Source organism: Balearica regulorum, chromosome 12 (assembly GCF_011004875.1).
Source record: "Balearica regulorum gibbericeps isolate bBalReg1 chromosome 12, bBalReg1.pri, whole genome shotgun sequence".
NCBI classification, from domain to species: domain Eukaryota; kingdom Metazoa; phylum Chordata; class Aves; order Gruiformes; family Gruidae; genus Balearica; species Balearica regulorum.
The window spans coordinates 14,937,088-14,957,126 of NC_046195.1; the positions used below are offsets into that span (position 1 = coordinate 14,937,088).

Here is a 20,039-nt window from a genome sequence, read left to right on the forward strand (position 1 = left end):
TTTTTCACCCTGGCAGATAAGCAAAGTACCCCTAAGCCAGGAGGCAGGTGCATGCACAAGCTCACCCGTGACTTGGGGACTGTGCATGACTCACCCTCCATGGAAGGTGGATGGCTGAGAAGATCCGGAGAGGTGGTTGTCTTCCTCTCTTACTCGCTCTCTCATACAACCATTGCTTCTCTAATTGGTTTCATTCATGGCAGCCCTTCGCTAAATGTAATTATGCCAGGCTCTCTCCATCTGTCTGTGTTCAGGAAAAGCCATCGCTTTTGGTGTTTTTATCTTCAATCTTTATTTCTGCATTAATCCCCCCTCTGCAGCTCACATGCACAACAATGTCCAGGACCTCCTGAGGACACACAGGCAGCAAATGAAGAGCAGGATTTGTCCCAGGTGACTCCCGGCTGGAGGACATTTTTTTACAGGGAAAGCCCCATACCTCAGTCACTCTCTGTAACCACCTCCATCTCTCAACAATACCTGCACAAGCCAGTCCTTTTGCTGACACTCAAGAGCTGTCTGGGAGCCCAGGCAAGAGGAGAAAGCTTGATTTTGTCCACACCCACAGACGCAGAGGTATCTCTGCCCTGTCTTCCCAAGGCCAGTACATAAAGGTAGCAAGGAGATGTCTGCTCAAGCTGACATGGACCGCTTTTCATATGAAGACAACATTCAATCCTACACAAACTAACATGCTAATTTTCCTGCCCAGGAATGTAGACAGAGTGAATGCGGCTGAGCACGGGGATTAACAAACCTCAGCTCTGCAAGGGCAGCTCATTGCTGCACCACTGAGGCTGCAAAGCGCCCAACGCACCCAGAAGCATTTCATCCCTTGGGGTACATAACCCAAGGTCCTTACACCTTCCTCAGCCAGAGTAGGTAGATCTTGGGGGGAAAACACAATGCTAAAGGAGCTATTGGTATACCGAGAAACCAAAGCCAGCGACACAGACCCTGGGCAACCAAGCACCATCTGGTGACCGCCGGCTCCCGACACAATAGCCCACATTGGCATGTTTATGATAGGGACCAGAGGCGGATTCCCATTATCCCCATCAGATCCTGTGATGTGGTTTCAGGAGAAGGACCATGAGAAGCAGATGGGATGGCAGAAGAGAAAAGAACGCAGTGAGACAGACAGACAGGAGAGATTTATATGAACCTAAAGCGCATACCCATAAACATGGGATAAGTAAATAGCATGTAAGTATGAAATTAAATGCGGGGAATCCATGGCATCCAGTAATCAGTCAAATATCTCCTTCACCTCTTTTTCAGTTTATCACCGGCATTTTAAAATGAGGTATTTATGCCAATATGTAACCTAGTTGTATATTGTAACCCTGCAAATACTGGCTGGGATCTGAGAGATTCGTCCCGACAGACAATTCATTTTTACAGTTATTTTTGGACTCCCAGCTTTCGTGGAACACCAGCTCTCTGTGTTGGATTTTATGCCCCTGAAATGTATTTACAATGCATGGCATCTGTATTGTGCATTACACACTTAAATCATTGCTTTTCATTCATTGCTTATAAAAAAAAATTGCAATATCCTGAAGCTCCAAATACTCAAATTCAAAATATTACTGCTGCGTTTTCAGAGTAATACTATAAAATAACGTTGTGTTTTTAGATAAAGGAGGGAAAATCGATCACGAGGAACATGGATTCCCAAGATCTGGGAAGAAGGGCAGTTTGGATTTCACACCATGAGAAATGAAAAAAAAAAAAAAAAAGCTGAAAACCCCACAAAGGTTTATTTTCTAAACAAGAACATAGAAACATTTTGTCACTTAAACAAAGGGAGGAGGGCGGGGGAGGCTCCGCATCCCTGGCTTGCTCTCTGCAATGGACAAATACTATCAGAAACAAAAAGCATGGCATAGTTAGCAGGAGTGGAGCTCAATGCTTTAGATTTAATGATATGTATTTAAGTTCCTTTTAGGGGAAGCCTTCTGCAATCGTTGGAGGGGGGGGAAATCATGGTTTTAAAGGCTTCTGTCATTGTTGCCTACCAGCCGAAGAGAAAGGCGCTTTCTTTGTCATCCGGGGGTTTATGGAAACACCTTAATGTGTCCTTTTCATAGGTGAAGCAAGGCGCACAAAGCAGCCGCGTGCCAATGCATCCCCCCCGCCACCGGCAAAATAAATAAACGGAGGAACGCGGGGACGGCGGCCGTCGTAATCCCCCAGCAAAGCAGCAGCGAGGATGGTCTAGCGGGGTAAATATCGCACATCTCCTGCCAAACCCCGCGTGGGCTATTGTCCCGCCACCCCTTTTAGATGTCATTAAGGATTTTTCGCATACAACCAAACGAGCGGAGGGGACGAACACGCTCGCTCCTTCCCCACCAGTTGGAGGAGCCATGAGAGGCGGCTGGGAGCCGATGCAGGGAAAACACAGGGCAAATTAGGAAGTATGTTAATTCAATTAATATCACAGAGGGGCTGGCGGGCGGGGGGGGGAGGTGTGCACGCAGATTTTCCGCCCGAGGAAGGAGGTGGCAGAGAAAGAACTGGGGCATGCCAGCTTCCGTTATTGTTCTGCCTTCATTGGTAATTAGCAAGATAAGGAGGGGACGGCGTGAGGGAGGCAGCGTGGTGAGGACGAGGCAGCGCTGCACCCCACCTCATGCCCATGCGGCCATCTTACAGGCGGCACTTGCCTCCCGCAAAATGGCCGCCAGGGCCCATGCTGCCTCAGGCCTGCGGCTGGCATGCCCCAGTGGGCTCCCCTCCGCCCGGCCTGAGGTGGCTGCAAGCAGCAGCAGCCATCCCACAGACCCGTGGGAAAAAGGAGGCCCTGGGAATGAGAGAGTCGCCATGGTGGGCTGGAGCGCGCTCCCAAGGCCTGACGAGCACCCATCTTAGCCTAGGCCCTGCTCACAGTGCCAAGGTGCTGGGCATGCAGCGCTTCCACAGCGTTTATCCCAGCCCTCCTGACTGGAAAAATCATAATACGCTTTTCCTTCACAAGGCAGCACACATAGCCCAGGTCCTGCCCGTGGCCATGGAGGTGTCTTGCGCCCTTGCCCTGGCTTCCCCCTCACACAAGAGCAGTGCAGCAGCAAAGGCAGGGTTAGCCCCGCGTGGGCAGCCACTTTTGGGGCACAGCTGCCTGCCTGAATGTGCCCCAGTGAGTCCTGAAAGCTGCTGGGCACTGGGCTGGCATCCTGACTGGGGTCTTACCCTGGAAGACATGGCCTGAACAGATACAGCAATACAGGTTGGTGGTTCGAGAGCTACAAGGGAAAACGTCCCCTGCCCAGCCATCAGAGAGCAAGTTATGGGCAAATTCTGCCTTTCTCCTGACCAAAACAAATAAATCCCAAACCAAAACTGCAGAGACACCAGTAAAGAAGATGCAGCCTTCCTAAATCTTAATGTAACACACATTTAAAACAAGATCAGTTAGAAAAGGAAAAAGCACAGTTGCACAGACAACACAAAGCTACACCTGCATTTCCCACTCCGTGGGAGCTTTACAGTGGAAACATCAGTGCTGTTCAGTTCTTCAAATGAGCAATACCAAATACCAACCGAGGAACCCTCATCCATGGTCCTGGGCTGTCCTCAGGACACCTACAGCAGCTACTGACCTTAAAGCAGTATTTGGGAAGCGTTTCATGTGTCTTTAGCCATGACGGGGCTATTTCACACGGTGCAATAGGCACATGACGCGCACTGAAAATTCGGCATCTTGCTCCAGTTCTCTGCGGAGAACCAGCGCATGAAGGTGATGGCAACTGCACGCAGACAGGGCCATGTTATACATCTTGGTTAGACAGTGAAACATAAGGGATGGCAGGCTAGCTGCTCCGCTCCAGGGTTGTCTACATGGAAAACCACACCATTATAATGACAGCACTATAGGTCAACTGCTACTGCTCCTCGCCACGCTGGTGCACATCTTCACTCTTAAACTGGCTTTCTCCAGTTTAGCTTAAACTGCTTCCAGCATGACATAACCAGTATACAGGAGAGTCCTGCCTTCTGCTAAAGTAAATATCCACGGAGGTTGTATGCGTACAGCTCCTTGCTTTAAAATCCGCCCCCTAACCGTACGTCTGTAGCTAGACCTGCCCTTCGGCTAACCTTTCTGTACTCCTCACACTTCTGGGCTGTTCACAGTGCCCGTGAAACACTATTACACCCTGCTTCCCTTGGGTGCTAATCCTGCTTGTCAACCCAAAGGCAGAAGCAGACGGTGGCTTGGCATTTTGATTACGTTGTGATCTGTTTGAACCTTCCAGACTCTTTTGATGTCTGTGCAAATTTGAAAGGGGGAGCCTTCATCCTCCACAATGAAACTCTGCTATCGCATGGTGAAACATCTCGGGACTTCTATGTCCATAGCCATCGCTAGATTTGAAGCGGGGAGGGGAGTTACGGCTCCTCCAGGAAGAGTCTGAATTTCAGACTAACCAGTTCTGGCCCTGAGCGGAGAACACCACGGAGACAGCGTGTTGCTCTTCAAACAAATGCATGCGTAGGGGAGTGTGCGCATGCACAGAGACACCATATTTATACAAATAGATGCATTCATAGGAAAATGCAAATAGCATCCTCTTCCGTCCCAGGCTCCCTTCGAGCTCCTGACATCCCAAGGTTTCAGAGGAGTACAACCAAGCTTCAGATCAAACATTAGCCCTGCGGGGGTTCCCTCAGGGAAGCAGCCGTGCACCGGGGTCTTTCCCCCGCTTCCATGCGAGGTTTTCTGACCCGGCCTTCCTTGGGTGCTCTGTTCTGACACATGTACGACACACGCGTGCGCATGCAGAGCCTTGCTAAAAGGTGCTCTGGGAATTGAGCTCCGCTTCCTCCTTCTTCTAAATCAATTGTCATAAACCAGCTTTTGTTTTATTTTTAACAAAGCAACAGAAATAATCTCCACGCACAGCCCTTGCCACTCCCACGGCCCCATCCTTTGGCACAACAAGCTGCCCAGGGCCCCCTGAGGACACGGGCACGGGAAGACAGCAGGATAAGAAAGACCAAGAGAGGCTGCTTTCCGGTGCACAGAATTCCACTGCTCCTCTCTTGAGACCACTACCTGGCAGGCAGCAAGGCAGCAGGATGGGAAGGGGGCTGGAGGGCAGGTAAGGCACTCCCAACCTCCCCAACCCAATCTCTACTGGGCCCTTCATCCCCAGCCCACTGAGATGCCCACTTTTGACCTGCATTTTACCTTGTGCTCTGCAAACCATGGTTTCTCTTGCTCTTTGGTACCAGCAAGAGGTGACCCCCGCAGCACCACTGCAGCCATAGATGGGCTGACATGCAACTTGTGACAAACTGAGCTCTGCCTGCCTGTGGCGCACCCCTCTCCCCAGCATAGCCAAGGACCTGTCCCTCCTCCTCCTCCTCCTTCTCCTTTTCCTCCTCCTCCTCCTCCCATCCCACTTGCCCAGGTCCAGGACTCAGACATACAGAGACATTTCTTGATGAAACCTATCAGTGGGTGAGTGGCAGCTGAGCAGGTACCGAGCAAGACATGGGGCCAGACAGCAGCCAGGGGGGAAGGCAGCGGGTGGAGGGAACGTGCCTCGGGAGGAATACTCACAAAGGGCTGCTTTCATTAATAAAACATTCCCCCCTCGGTCGCCTTTTGATTTGGGTGTAAGAATTAACCCCATCTGCCCAACAGCACGCTACCTACCAAGTCATCTCTGCTGAGGAAGGCCGTCTGACGTGTCCGCTCAATTGCTACGCTTCTCCCTGCCTGCGCTCCTCAGCTCTCCAGAGCCCCTCCAAACAGCTCACCAGCCTTGCTGGGTCTGCCCTATTGAAGAGATCCTCTTCCCACAACATAGATTAGACCCAGTGAAAATAGGCTTAGTGAAAATACCATTTCACTATTAATGCCCCCCCCCCGCCTTCACACTCTCTCACACCCAGAAAGATTATAACAAATCCAGTCACCTTTTGCCCCTGCTAACTACTGCTCCAGTCTCTGCGCTGCATGCCTTCTACTGTGAGTAGACAGCCGGGCACAGGGTAGTACTTGTATATACACACACACATACATCTAGTCAGCATTGGAGATGTTCAGCCACAGAATGCAGATCTCCCTGCACAGCATCTCACCTTGTCACAACACCCCAACCAGTCCCTCTCCCGCTGTAAGTGCAAAGCCTGGTCCTTGGGCATCAGCAGAAAGTCACAGCAAATCCTGCGTTGGTTTAAGCACAAGCTCTCCGTTCAAAATTGGTGGGGGGTTGCTTTTACATCACTGAGACATTTCTATTCTCTTTCTGTTTCAAGTAAAACTGAGATGCAGAGATGCCTTCGAACAGACATCCCCTTCATTTTTCCAGAGGTGTGTTTTAATGAGTGACTCGCCTTCCAAAAAGGGGCCGGCAGAGGGGAAGGACGGCAGATTCTCCACACAAATTCAATAGCTGGTAGGTTGCCATGGGCTAAAGCATTTCTTTGCACACATGAAGGGAAGGGACTCCAGAGCACTAAGGGTTTTGCCTCCCATGAGTTATAGCTCTACCCTTCAAGAGCGGAATAAATGCTTTATCCCATTGCAGCCTGCGATGTATTCTACATAGATGGATTGATTTCCCCTATTGTTCTTAATAAATCCTGGCGCATGAAGAAACTCACTGCACAGCCATTTTTCCTGCCTTGTTCTACCTTGCAGAAGTAATAAGGGTCAGATGTGACTGCAGTGGGAAGCAAAGGCCGTATGCGAGGCAGTCCTTTGCTGGATGCAGTGGGTGCGCTTGCACGGGCTCAGTGGGTGCAGACAAGCAACACCCTTTTCTCAGTTTATTCCCACTTCTAGTCCAAGCTGAGGAAAACAGGAACCGCAGCTGGGTACCGCAGCATCAGCGTGGCTCCGAGGGGAGCAGCCGCTCCATGAGCTGAGTCTGTGCAAGCCCCCCTGCTCTGCACAGGAGCAGGCAAGGCTCTGGCCCTCTCCAATGTCTGATAAATACAGGGCTGAACCCTGCACCGCCGCAGAGCCTCCCCAAGCACACCCTGCTCCCTACCGCACCCTGTCCATCAGACCTGCCCCTGTCCTCGTCACAGCTGAGAGGAGCCCGCACCGCCGGCCCAGGGGCTCCTCTGCTTCCTAAAAAACAAAGAAACCCCTAAAACCCCAAACCAACTCCCCTCTCAATGATGCCCAACTGCACAATTCAGACCCTCAGGCTGTTGTTGAAAGGCTCTCTCCCTCCCTGTCGCCTTTTCTACTCACAAGGTTGACACCCATCCTCTTTCCCTGCTCCAGGAGAGTGTTTGCTGGCCACAGCTTCATCGGTGCCCAGCATGGAGGCTCTGCTGGGCTCCGGGAAGCAGGTGGCTTTGCACGGACCTGCCTTGGCCACCTGCCTCCAGCTCCGTCCAGGCTCCCTGGATTATCGCTGCTGGCCTTCTCTAGCAGCAGCTAACAACTGGCCCTGTTTCAAAAGCCTGGCTGGGAAATTTGGCTGTGGGAGAGAGGGATCAGGTAAAAGAGCTAGTCTCCCATGCACGAATTGGACTCAATCCTTCAGGAAGATTCCCAGGGACTCACCTCTCCTTGCTCAGGTGAAGACGTCCCAGCCCTTCCCAAGGCATCCCATTCCGTGAACTCGCAGTCATGTCTGATTAAGGAAAAAAGAATTTGTCTCAATTAGAAGGAGGCTCCCATATGCATGGACGGATGTCAAGTAATTACTGAATGTCACTCACGGCTGGAAAAGAGACCTTAAATTTGGGACCGTGCAAACTCACACACACAATTGCGAGTGAGTTACGGACCTTGGCATGCTTCAGAGCATACCTTGTGCAGATGCTTTCAAGCCCGTCCCCTCAGCTGAAATACACCCAGCCCCGTAAAATACAGCCAGACACAACCCTGTTCTCTAATAAGGAAATAAAGCCAAGCGGACCTGCGTTGCCAGAGCCCAGAGAGCAACACTGTCTCTTTAATTTTCTCCCTGGCTATCTCATCCTTTGCACAAACTCTTTCCTCCCCGTGGCTTCTTCCAGCCTGGTGGGCAAAGTGGGAAAACATCATTAAGGAGGAAAAATAATTTAGTTTGTTAATCAGTATCCAGTGGTGGGAAACAAGAAAGACAGAGTGCAGGGCTGGCGGTTAGGGCTTAGGAAGGGCCAGCACAAAGCCCACCATTCATGACATCTGGGGCTGGGATTCTCATTGAATTAAACAGACACAAAGAGCAGAGGCATTTCATGCTCTCTTCACAAGAATTATCATATCTCCCTGGCACTAGGAAACCTTCAGCATGGGAGAGGGGGAGAGAGAGAGAGAGGGGAAAGCGGGCAGGCTGGGTAGAAATATGGGGCAGGGTAGAGGAGGCTTTGTTCCAGGGTTGGATTTATGGATGGGATGCGGCGCATTGCTTTGCGGGGAGAGACAGGGCCCTGGCGCGCTGGGTCTAATAAGAATCAGCAAATGTGAAACAGGGGGCCCCTGTGTACCATGAAGCAGGGAAACCCGCGTTTGACAAGCCAACAGAATAACCGCTCGCGTCTCAAGGCTGTGGAAGGATGCTGACGTTCGTACGAGATGTGTCGTCTTGTGTGTGTGTCAGCGAGGAGGGGGGGGAGAAGGGGAGCGGCAAGGAGTATAAACAAGAGACCAGGCAGCATCGTTCAGTCATGAAAATTAATTAGCTAATGTGCAAACCATGGCTGCCTCTTCCCACTGCCCTGCAAGCATTCCCCATAAAGCTACGGTGTGTGCGGAGCCTGTGACTGGGAATGACAGGGGCAGATTAGGCAGCTCCTTGGGACACAAGCCTGGCAGCAAGAAACCCACAGCCCGTGCAAAAAAAAAAAGTGGGGAGGGGACAATTAGGGTCCTTGGGGAAGGGGCAGAGCCCAGAGGCCAGGAGAAAGAGAAGCAGGAGAGACCGGGCACCAAGCTGAGACCAGGCATCATGTTGCTGCAGCAGCATAAATTGGGGTGGATCTGAAAAAAACCCCAGCCTTTAACGGGGTCTGGTGGAGAGCAAAAGCATTTAGGGTTTAGACCACAAGCTCTCTGGGGCAGGAGCTGTCATCTCCTAAAGGCTCACACCACAGAGACCCATCCTACACGGTCTCTGGGCATCACCAGCAGATCCACTTTAAATACTAATTGCTCCATGACCAAGACCTGTGGGCTGCTGGGAGCCTCCCCACAGCATTACCTGCAGGAAGAGGGGACAGATCTCTGACCTCACGTCCCCGGGGTAATTTGACCCCGTGCACTGGTGCCATGAATATTGCTACCCGGTGATGCAGACGAGAAACTCCTGACCAACTTCATGTGCCCCATCCCCGAGCTTTCAGATCCCACTACAATATCCTGCTTATTCTTCGCTGGGAACAACCACAGGAGAATGAGGGTGCGGGTGGCAATTACCCAGGGAAAAAGGGCACAGAAAGAGAAGGAGGAGATGCAGAAAGCAGTTGGTAGAAGAAAAAAAAAAAAAAAGGAAGCTTCTTCAACATGGGATACGTGTGGAGAACAAGGAACGCGCTGGAAACAAAGGGATGCAAGGAGAGAGGAGAGGCTGGGATGGGCATCTCGGCAGACATGTAGGTAAAAGTTGAAAAGGAAGCACTAATTAGCACCCAGACCATCACTTTCCATTAATAGCTTGTCACCATTTCCTTGATGTTGCTGAGAGCAGGAAAGTTGGTATGTGTGATGCTTACCTGTCTCTATCTCATTAACAGAAGTCAGGGTGAGAACAGACGTTTATTGCCTGCATCCAGATAGACAGGCCCTTTGCTGAACTGAGATGCAGGAGAGGGGGGGGAAAGTTATGAAAGCTCATGAAACACAAGCCAGTACCCACACAATGGAAACCCAAACCTAGGACACTCAGATGCCTGTGCCCACGTGGGAACAGCCCCAAGCAGGTATCAAGCTCCAGAAGTCCACAAGGCAAAAACACCAGGCCATATATTATAATCCAAGGCAAATACTTTGCTGGCCTGGGGAAAATCCTCCGGTATCAGCACAAGGTATGTGCAAGGGGCCATGGCTGCATTATACCCGGGAAAGTAAAACAAAAGACTGTTTAATTCCCTAAATTTGCTCAACCAGAGTCCACTCTGCTAGAAACAAGAGACAGCCAAACATCTTATTGCAAGCAAGAATGGAGAAAAACCCCAGTAAACAAAGAAGAAAGAGAAAAAAAAGCCATTTCAAGCAAAGATAAATCTGCATTGCATGTAATCACCTCCGAAGTAATTCTTCCAGCAGTTAAAAAAAGAGATTAGATGTCCTGTGTAGTACACAAAGGCCTCTCCTTTCCCTCCAACACGTGCAATAGCTCCCGTTAGCAACACCGGAAAGAGGGAGCGTGCAAGGAAAGGCAAGGACACTAAAGCAGCAAGTATCTGCGAGCTGGTAGCACCCATCTGCTGGAGCGACGACGGGAGCGTGCGTGCATGTGCACATTCCTAGGGGCACCCTCGCTTTCACAAACACACCAATTCACTACACAAGCCGAAGGTTCCTCAAGAGCAGGAGCCCAAACCTCCCTAGGAGTGAATGAGGCAAAACCAAAGGCAAAGAAAACATCTAGGCTGGGGCTGAAGGAACAAAGGCTTCCCCCTCTCAGCTTGGAGACATCTTCTTGGCCATTTAGCTCAGATCAAGTGTAGGCTCTGTTGACTCCCCCATCTATTCAAACAAGCGCTTTCAATAGTCTGATAGGTCTTTTCTGCTCTACGGCTTCTCTACCCCTGTATTTGCCGTCCCCGACCAATGCAGTTAATGCCACATACAGAAATACTGCCCTGAAGAGCCCTCGTTTAGATTGCGTGGTCAGGCACTTCAAAGTTAGGAAGTGTCCAATTTATGGCTGTCCGTGCAACCTTAATTCCACCTCGCTGTGCAGCCACCCTGGCCAGGGAAAGAGGGAGCGAGCTAAAAATAGGCTGTGACCGTGTCATTACAGCTTCGTAAGGGCACGGGCAGGGAGAGGCTGAATTAACGTCTCATGGTTCAAACTGAAATCGGGTACCCCCCGACTTGCCAGCACTTGCTTTGGTGCCTTCAACCATGTACATTTTTAATATACAGAAATCACGTGCATTCTAAACATACAGAAAAATGCATTATTTATAGCTAATAAATAATAGATTGTTTATATAAGCAAAAAGAAAAACAATTGTAGGCAAGTGTAACAAATATCCCCCCCTCCACCCCGCACCCATCCCTGCCTTCGTCCTGTGCGGGCAGAGCGATTTCAAGCCCCGAGCTTCGGCACGGATTTCTGCCACTATGAAATACAGGACTAATGTTATCTGGCAGCGGCAGAAGGCTGCTCTCCCGGGGCCGGCGGGGAAGGGGGACCGCTGGGGCTGGCAGTGCCCAGGCCAACACACCCACACCCCCCTACACTTTTTCCTCCCGGCGCCAAGACTCGGAGGAGTTTTCTCCCGGGAGATGGGGTCGTGCTGGAAGAATATGAGCTAAAGATGGAAGGGGGTAGTGGAGTTGGCTGTAACTGTCCTCCCACCTTCCCTGGCTGGTCCAGAGCTCTGCAATACAGTGGTGGGAGTCCACGGCTTCATCCCGCTCATGTTCTGTTATTATTATTCCAGGGAAACAATAAATTTTAATTTTTTTTTTTCACCCCAAGAGGCAACCGAAGGGAAATCGTGATTCCGAACAATTCATAATTCAGCTAAACCTGAAAGGAATTTAAGGGACAAAGAATAGGCATTTCTTGAGCCAAAGAGCTTCCCCCGGCCGAATTTCAAGGGCCCGCAGTGAACAATAGGAGTGTCAGAGGTGCTCAAAAAGAAAAAAAAAGTTCAAGAATCTTTACAATAAAAAGTGTTAGGCAACACAGAGGTCAGAGCCAGCTCCTCCTATAATAAATAGCACGACTATCCTACATTAACTATAGGAGACATTTTAATGCAGTGCCTCGGCTTCGTGCTAATTATACTTTTTCACCATATTTTGAACCTAAGAAAAAATGTCATCAGTTAATTATAACAGATGAAGGAGTGTGAAGACTTCCTCAATAAATAATGCCTTGATATCTCATATCCAACAAGCTGCACGCACTGCTCTGAAGGTGCCCAGAAATATGTCCTCTCAGGAAATATATCAAGAAATGATGGTCCCATAAGCTGGCTTTGTTTCCAAGCCTTGATTTTTGGCCCAATAATGAAGTGATTTTTATGGATTGGAGAGAGTAAAGGTCGTGGGACTACTGGAACTGTGCCGGAGAGAGTCAGTATTTAAAAATAAATAAATTCCTAAATCAAAATGAGATACAAGAGACCTCAGCAAATTCCCCCCACAGCCGCACATGCGAACGCACAGAAACAATTTAGTTTCTGGACCCAGGTCCCATCCTTCCTTCACTCCCAGCATCTCTGCAGGAGTCTGGTGAGCACAGAAAAAGCCTGGTTTTAATGAAACCAGGCCACCGCCACCAGCGTGCCACCGGGAGCCAGCCACTGCCGCCCACCTACCCCGAGGACGAGGGACCCCGTCCCCCTGCCGCTGTGCCAGCCCTGGGCACAGCCCTCCGCTGCACCCATCCCTGCCGAGGCTGGTGGGCGTCCGGGTCGTTACGAAGGTTCCTCAAGTAAACCATCTTTCTTTCAGCTCACTTCCCCACCCGGCACCCCTCATTTCCCACTCTGAAGAGCTGGGATTTGGCGTGGGAAAGATGTCTTTGGGCTTTTCACAAATCCAGTATCCCCTTGAACCAAAACCAATTAGCCTGGCCCAAGGTCCTGCCATTGAAGGACTGTCCCTTCTTTTCAAACCCCCGCGGGCTCAATTGCTCTAAGGAGCCTGGATGTGAATGAGCAAAGCCCACTTAACGTGGTACTTAAGGCCAGACCAGGGTGAAGGAAAGAGAAAGCCTCTATAGGAACAGCAAGCCGAGTTTCCAAGAGACAGCTAACTGCTGGAGATTGTGTTCTTTTGCTCCCCCCCATTTTCTTTTTTGTACCCCCACTCCTGAGTTTTCAAGGCAAACGCTCCTAACCAAACCGGAGCCCCTGAATAAATAGTAGACGGCACCTGAAAAACGTGAAAGCCGGAGCCCCGTCCTGACTCTTTGAGGATGCTGGGAGCCCAGCTGTGGGCAGCGTGATGGCTCAGCCTCGTACCAGCACAAGCTCTGGTCCCAAACACATATGCCCGGAGGGGTGGAGGCAGGGAGGATGAGCAGCCCAAGACGATGCATTTGCAGCTAGGCTCTTGGCAAACACCTTCCCCAGGTGACCGGACTCGTGAGCATAAAATGCCAAAATTCCCAACCTGGAAAGGGCGACTCCCGGCATCACGTGGCAGGGAAGCCAGCGCGGGCAGCCATGCAGCCATCTTACACTCACGGCCCCTGAGGACTTCTGGAAGCTCAGGGCGACCGAGGGGCTGCGATGCAGCGGCACCAGTGGAAGGGGTGACAGGCGGTACCCATGCCATGAATGGTGTGCGTGCACCGCGACGTGCCAGGTGCCAGCACCTTGGCGCTCGCAGCTAGGAGAAACTCCCATCACCTGCACAGATGCCAAATTAGCACCTTCCCTCCACCGAGACATGAGAAAGCATGTTTCTAACACACAGCCGCAATCCTTGCCCGGTGCACGAGCAACACCCATCTGCAGGCACGGGTGAGATGGACCCTCCAAGCCCCTGAACTCTGCCCCTTCTCCGGCGGCACGGACAAAGCCAGGGCAGAGCAGCAGGTAAAGGGAGGCACCATCTGCCTGTGTCAAGGGTACAGGGAGGGGGTAGGAGCCGAGAGAGACAAAAGAAATGGCCAAGCCCAGCCTCAAGCGTCGAACCTGCCATTGCCAGGCGATTCCGCAAAAATGCCCATTGATGGGATTTCATCCATAACCAAGTGGGAGGGCTCGCGCGGTCCAACTCCCGAAGCGGCTCCTTCGGGCAGCAGGGACCAAACAGCCCCTTCTCCACCTACTCCTGAGCCTGGGTAGGTTTGGCTTCCCCGGATATCTGGTACAAACCCCCTTCACATCGTGCCTCGAGCTGAACCCGCTGCACGGCGGCCAAGTTTTAGGAAAAGATAGGAAATAATGAGTTGGAGCACACGATGTCCCAGGGCGTTGTTTCCCCAGAGTGAAACCCACAAATGATATTTTCCATTTATCCATTTATCCCCCCCAACAGCACACACCGATTCTTTCGTTTCTGGCTCCCTCTGCCCATCCCCAGCGCTGCCTGAAGAACAAAGACATCACGGCCCAGCTCCAGAAACCTCACCCACGTCTGGCCTATGCTGCATCTTATCGCTCCTCCAGGAGAGTCCCACCGAGAAGAGAAACCCACCAGCAAGGACCTCAAATGCCAGGACTTGGGCTCTTCTCCCTGCACAGTCAAAAAAGACGCCTTCCTTCTGGGTTTGGGCTGCGCAGCGAAAAAGATCCAGCCGAAGCCAACAGCTAGGCAAACAGGGCAAAGGGCTAAGATACAAAGGGACCTGTGCGTAGCCAAAATCCATCCCTGGCCCAAAGATGGACCCTTGGGGACCATCCTTCCGCTGCGGTGCTTAAAAAAAAAAAAAAAGACAGACCTGACGGCGGGCTGCCTGGAACTCTCTAAATGCAGCGGGTATTTCACAAGCAGGGATTTACTGGGGGGCTTTATCTGCCTCTTCACCCCCCACCCACGCGTGCACAAGCTGGGGATGCTCGTACCACCATCCCCTGTCACTCACTGCCACCTCCCTTGTTAATTGAGGGGGGGCTGCCTCCACGCCTCCCCCAAACACCCGCGGGTTCACGCCGACAACAAGGGCAAAAATGAAGAATTTAAGCGCCAGTAAAAATTCAACCGTGGTTTCTCTCTCCCAGAAACTAAAGGCCAAATTGCTCAGTCCCCGTCTCAATCCCCTTTGGGGGGAAATGCTCTGGGATAAGTGAACTAAGCCCACGGCCTGAAAAAATACCTGAAAAATCAGCGCAAAACAAGTGATTTTGGGGAGAAAAAAAATTTAGGAAGCAAGGGTGGTTTCTGACCAGCTGATCGAATAGCAAGGTGAAAAAGCTTGCATTGATCCTTTGTAAGAGTTCACATGTAGACACGGATTTCCACACTTCCATTTTATTTCATAAAATTATATATATATATATATGTATTTATATACACACACACAAAGACATTTATTATATGTGTGTATTCTCTTTTTCCTCAGATCCTCTTTTTATATTTTCACCTTTTGCAATTACAAAAGCCAGGGACAGAAATACCTCCTGGGTTCTGCCAGTGCAGAAACACTCCCACCAAACAGATTTTCTCTAACACGCTGGTCGAATGATTCCTCCTGAATTATATTCATTAGGAATTTGAATGTTTCTTTCCTCCATCCCCCATCAAATCATTGCTCCGGAATAAATGCATTCATCAACCACCTTGCTCAGTTCCCTCCTGCTTTGTTCAGTCTAGTTTTAAAGCATCTCCACTGAAACCGCTTGCACCTGACTTGATGCTGGCATACGGAAGGGGAAAAAAAAAAATAGAAGAATTGAGTGCCACTCACAATATTGTGGAAATAATTGGAAAATTATTTCTTAAAAATAAGCAACATAATAAAGGAGGGAAAGGACTACATTCCCTCCTCCCCACCTCCGATCTCTTCCACAATTTCTGGGATTGCATCGAGCATACATATTCCAGATGGGCTGGAGAGAAGGAGGTTGGTTCTTAATGACACGTCTTTCGCTGCCTTTGGAATGAATGATTCATTCGGATCTCGCCGAGACTCGGTGCCACAGTTGAGTTACATTTCTAGAAAATCCGTATCTTTAATTCTGGCGCTGCGTGTGGGACCCAGCAAATCATGGAATTACTGCTGTAACTTCGGATTAGTAACGCTTTCTAAATGATAGTCTAATTCCAGGCCTTCATGCTTTTCAGCGTTCACACTCACACAGCCTTTTCCCTGGGAGGCTTCCTGCGGAATTAGTGCTGGCATCTTCGTCTTTCTCTGCCCTTTTTAATTTCTCCAATGACTTCTCATTAGAATATATAATAACAACAGCTCCTCAGAACTTTTCTTTCTCCTGGTATAGCCAAATTCAGGCTGAGATCCTTTTTCCTTACTGTGGTTATGGCGGTGCTTTGCTGGCCCTGGAAGGGTGCACAGGCATATTTAGCTTTGCGGGCCTACGTGGCGTCTGACGCCATTACCCCGTGCAAGGGAAGGTGGAAAACTTGCCTCCGAGGTGCGCAGGGCTCCCACCTCTCGCCGTCCCTGCACGCCGATGGGTGCGGGCAGCTCAGCCCTGCGGTGCTACCCTCTCCCATTCGCGAGGGGTGCCCAGCTGCGGAGAAAGGGATGGGGCAGGGAACCCGCATTCCACCTCTCCGAGCGGTGGGAGCGCGGCAGCATCTGTCCCACCCCTCCCCATCTCCCGCAGCACCTTCCGGGGGGCAGAGAGCCAGCAACGAGCCCACTCGCAACCCCAGCCACGGGAAGCTTTTTCTCTGCAGCCTCCCCGGAGCTGTCACGGCCCACATGGGTTCACGGCAGTGCGGGGATCATCCCTGCGGGATGCGAACCACCAGCGCCGGGTGAGGGGCTGGCGGCGATGCCCCATGCCCTGCCCCAGGGTGCGGGGAGGGGGGCTCGGGGGACCCCGGGCCCGGCCAGGGGCGCTTGCCCCACGCCAGCTGGGAAAACGTGCCGGGGAGGCTCGGCAGAGAGCGCGGTGCTTTGTGTCGCCATGGGAACGGAATGCAGATTTGCCAATTGCTTTTTTTTTTCTTTCTTTCTTTCCTTTTTTTTTTTTTTTTTTTTTTTATTATTTGCCAGACATTGTAATACATATTATGTTTCAACTTCTGGGGCTTGCAGCGGAGGTGAGGGAGGCTTTGTGCCTTGCCAACCGCTTGGCTCCCAAAGAAGCCGCAGGGCCGGCGGCTGCATGCCGGAGGGGTGCACCCAGCAGCAGGACCCCTTCCCTGGGCATCCCCCTCCCCGGAGACACCCCCTCGCTATGAACAAAAGCAACAGCCACCGCACAAGAAAAGTGATCACATTATCACAAACTTGACCTTCCAAAGGGAGGCCAGGATCAAACCCAAAGCCGAAAAAATAAAGAGAGAGGAAGAGAGAGAGAAGAAAAAGGAAAACACCCAAAAGCCGGGGTTTTTCGAGGTCTGACCTGCAGGCTGGAATGGGGGGGGGGGGGCGGGATTTATTTGGGAAAAGCTCTCGCTGCCTCCATCCTCCCATAGCCGCGACACCCCGCAGCCTAGGAGTGAATTTCGAGGGGCGTTTAACCGAGTGTTAAATCCCGGATTTCTTTGGCAATGAAAGCATTCGCGCCGGGCTCGCCTTCCTTTCCCCGGCTCTCCCGCCTGCTGCCGCGGAGCCCCGGGCTGCCGCTGCCCGCTGCCCGCTGCCCGGAGCGGCCCGACGGGGAGGGCGCGGAGCCGCGTCCCTTACCTGGAGCCCCGAGGGCGGCGGGTCGGGTCGTCTCTGCACCGCCGGTCCTGGTGCGGCCGCTTCCCCCGGGCGAGCAGGTCTGGAAGTCATTTCTACTTTCGGTTATCTAGCTTTATGATGGCTCCACAACACTCATACAGCTAGATAACCAAAGACAGAAACATCCCTCCGTCGGGGATGCCGGCCATCCGTCGGTCCGTCCGCTCCAGGGTGCGGGCACGGCCGGGGCAGGGCGGCCGGGAGCTGCCACCGGGAACCACACACACACACACACAAAAAAAAAAAAAAAAAAAAAAAAAAAGGGAAATAGAGAAAAAAAAAAAAAAAAGATAAATACGAGGCCGAGGCGGAGAGGACGAGCCGGGGCAGAGCCACGGCGGGCGGGCGGCACTGCCGGCTGCGGGGCTGCCGCGGGGGCTCGAGGCGGGCTACGGAGAGCCGAACCGAGCCGTACCGAGCCGGGCCGTGCCGAGCAAGGCTGTACCGAGCCGAGCAGGGCTGTACCGGGCTGCACCGAGCCGTGCCGAGCCGAGCCGTGCCCAGCCCGTCGCGGTACCGGCCCGGGCGAGCGGCACTCGCGCTCCCGCCCCGCTGCCCAACTTCTACTCCCCTCGCATGGTAATCGCCCCCTTTGGGAAGTGACGTCACGCCGCGCACAGCCAATCCTGGACCCCACATTTAAATCAGCGCCCCCTTTCCCGCGCTTTCCAGCCCCGGCCCGATCGGGAGAGCGGCGGGTCGCGCCGCGCCCCCCGCGGATGGATGGGGCGGGCGGGACGGGGCGGACCGGCACGGCACGGCACGGCACGGCACCGGGCGGGACCGGCCCCCCCCTCGCGGCGCCCAGTCACCGGCCTCCCCCCACCCGCCGTGCCTCTCCTCCCGGCCTGTGCTGGAGGGGCTGCGCCGCGGGTCGCTCTGCCCCCCACTCGCCGCCTCCCTCCCGGCCGTGCCCCCGCGGCAGCTCCGCTGGGCCGGCAGCGGGCGGGGAGAGGCGGGCAGCACCCCTGCACGGCCCGGCGCCGGGGCACCCACCTGCAACTAACTTCCCTCTCCCTGTCCTCGGCACTGCCTTCTGTCCCCTTCCCCTCTCCCTTTCTTCTCTCCCTTTTCCCTCTCCCCTTTTCTCTCCTCCCCTTCCCCGACCTTTCCTTTTTCCCTTCCTTTCCTCTTTCCGTCCATTTTCCTTCCCTTTTCCCGACGCCTTTCCTCCTGCCTTTCCCCGCTCCCCACCACGCCATGCCCCTTCAATCCAGCGCACCCTCTCACACCTTCTCCTCCAGCAGCGCCCGCCCCGTCCGGCCTCTGCACCCCGGGGGCAGCCCGAAGGGCCCCTTTCCCCGGAGCCAGACGCGGGGCTGGCCCGTCCCGAAACGCACCCGGGGGCTGGGGACGCACCCGCGATCCCGCACCGATCCTCTCTGCTCCACTCTCCCCCTTATTTTAATTATTTCCCCTCCAGGTTTTGCTATTTCCTGCAAAGGTTCTTAACGCCATATGCGTGTAGCGACGAATCCGGCACGTAAAAAAAAATATATTAACAACAACAATAATAATAATAAAATGCCAGGAGGTAAATATGATTATCTGGGGTGCTTATCTGACCATTAAAAAAAAAAAAATTGTAATCCCTCGCCGCTTCTAAACATCGCTTTCGCTTAAATCCGAGCCGAGGGTAAAATGTGACCTGCTGCAAAACGAGGGATCCGCGAAACGAAGCGATCGCGGCGGGAGCAGCCGCGGCTGAGCGCAGCTGCCGGTCCCGCCGCCTCCGGCTTTCGGCGAGCTCCGCTCGGGTTATTTATTTCTTCCTCTCCTCGCCTTCCCCCCCCCCCCCCCCCCGCCATTCCTTAAAATAAAAATTAAAAATGAAATAAATAAAATCTACGAGCTCAATTAGGCTAAAAGCTAAAGGATCAGCGCTGCCAGCCCCGCTGCGAGCCGGCGCTGCTCCCGGCGCCCAGGCGAGCCCGGCCGCCCTGCCCGGCTCCCGGTAACCGCCGGTTCCCTTCTGCCTCCTGCCTAACGAGAAACGGCCCCGGGGGTGCCCCGGCTGCCCCGACAGGGCTGCGGAGGGTGGGGAGAAATCTTTACTCTGTCCCCAGCCCCTCGGTGCCTTCCCCGCGGCCGGGAGCTGCTCGGGAGGGGGCTTGGCCGGGGTTTATTTCAATCTGCCCCGGAGAGGGGGGGTGGTGGTGGTGGTAAAAATTGCCACGAATCGGATCTCCTTAATTTTCCGGTCCTGGATTTTCTCCTAATTTATCGCTGTCGCTGTTAGGGTGATCGCTGCCGGTATGGTCCCCGGCTGGGGCGGGAGAAGGCGCCCGCCGCCCCGCAGCCTCCGAGGGGCAGCCTGGGGGTGTGGGGCCGGCGGGGCCGAGCGGACACGGGGACACGGGGGACTCGCCTGGGTCACGGTCGGGCCTCAGTTTCCCCCCCACGGCGGCAGGCTCCGTTACTCACCGCGGGGCCCCGGCGGCGAGGAGCAGCGTGGGGCGCCGCCGACAATCTCCCCGGCTCCCCGGGGCCGTTCCGGCGGCGATGCGGCCCCGCTGCGGCCCCGCCGACCCTACGGCAGAGGCGAAGGGGCCCGGTTGGGCAAAGCCAGCCTCGTCAAGCCGCAGGTCTGCC

The 20,039-nt window shown here is 53.2% G+C and overlaps 1 long non-coding RNA gene across 1 annotated transcript in view; it reads right to left on the reverse strand.

The window, feature by feature from the left end:
- The window catches only part of LOC142603534 (uncharacterized), a 40,942-nt gene that overhangs the window by 18,190 nt on the left and 2,713 nt on the right, over positions 1 to 20,039 (reverse strand). Inside the window, exon 2 of the long non-coding RNA XR_012837482.1 lies at positions 7,535 to 7,604. This is a non-coding gene — a long non-coding RNA (uncharacterized LOC142603534). The remainder of the gene's footprint in view (positions 1 to 7,534; positions 7,605 to 20,039) is intronic.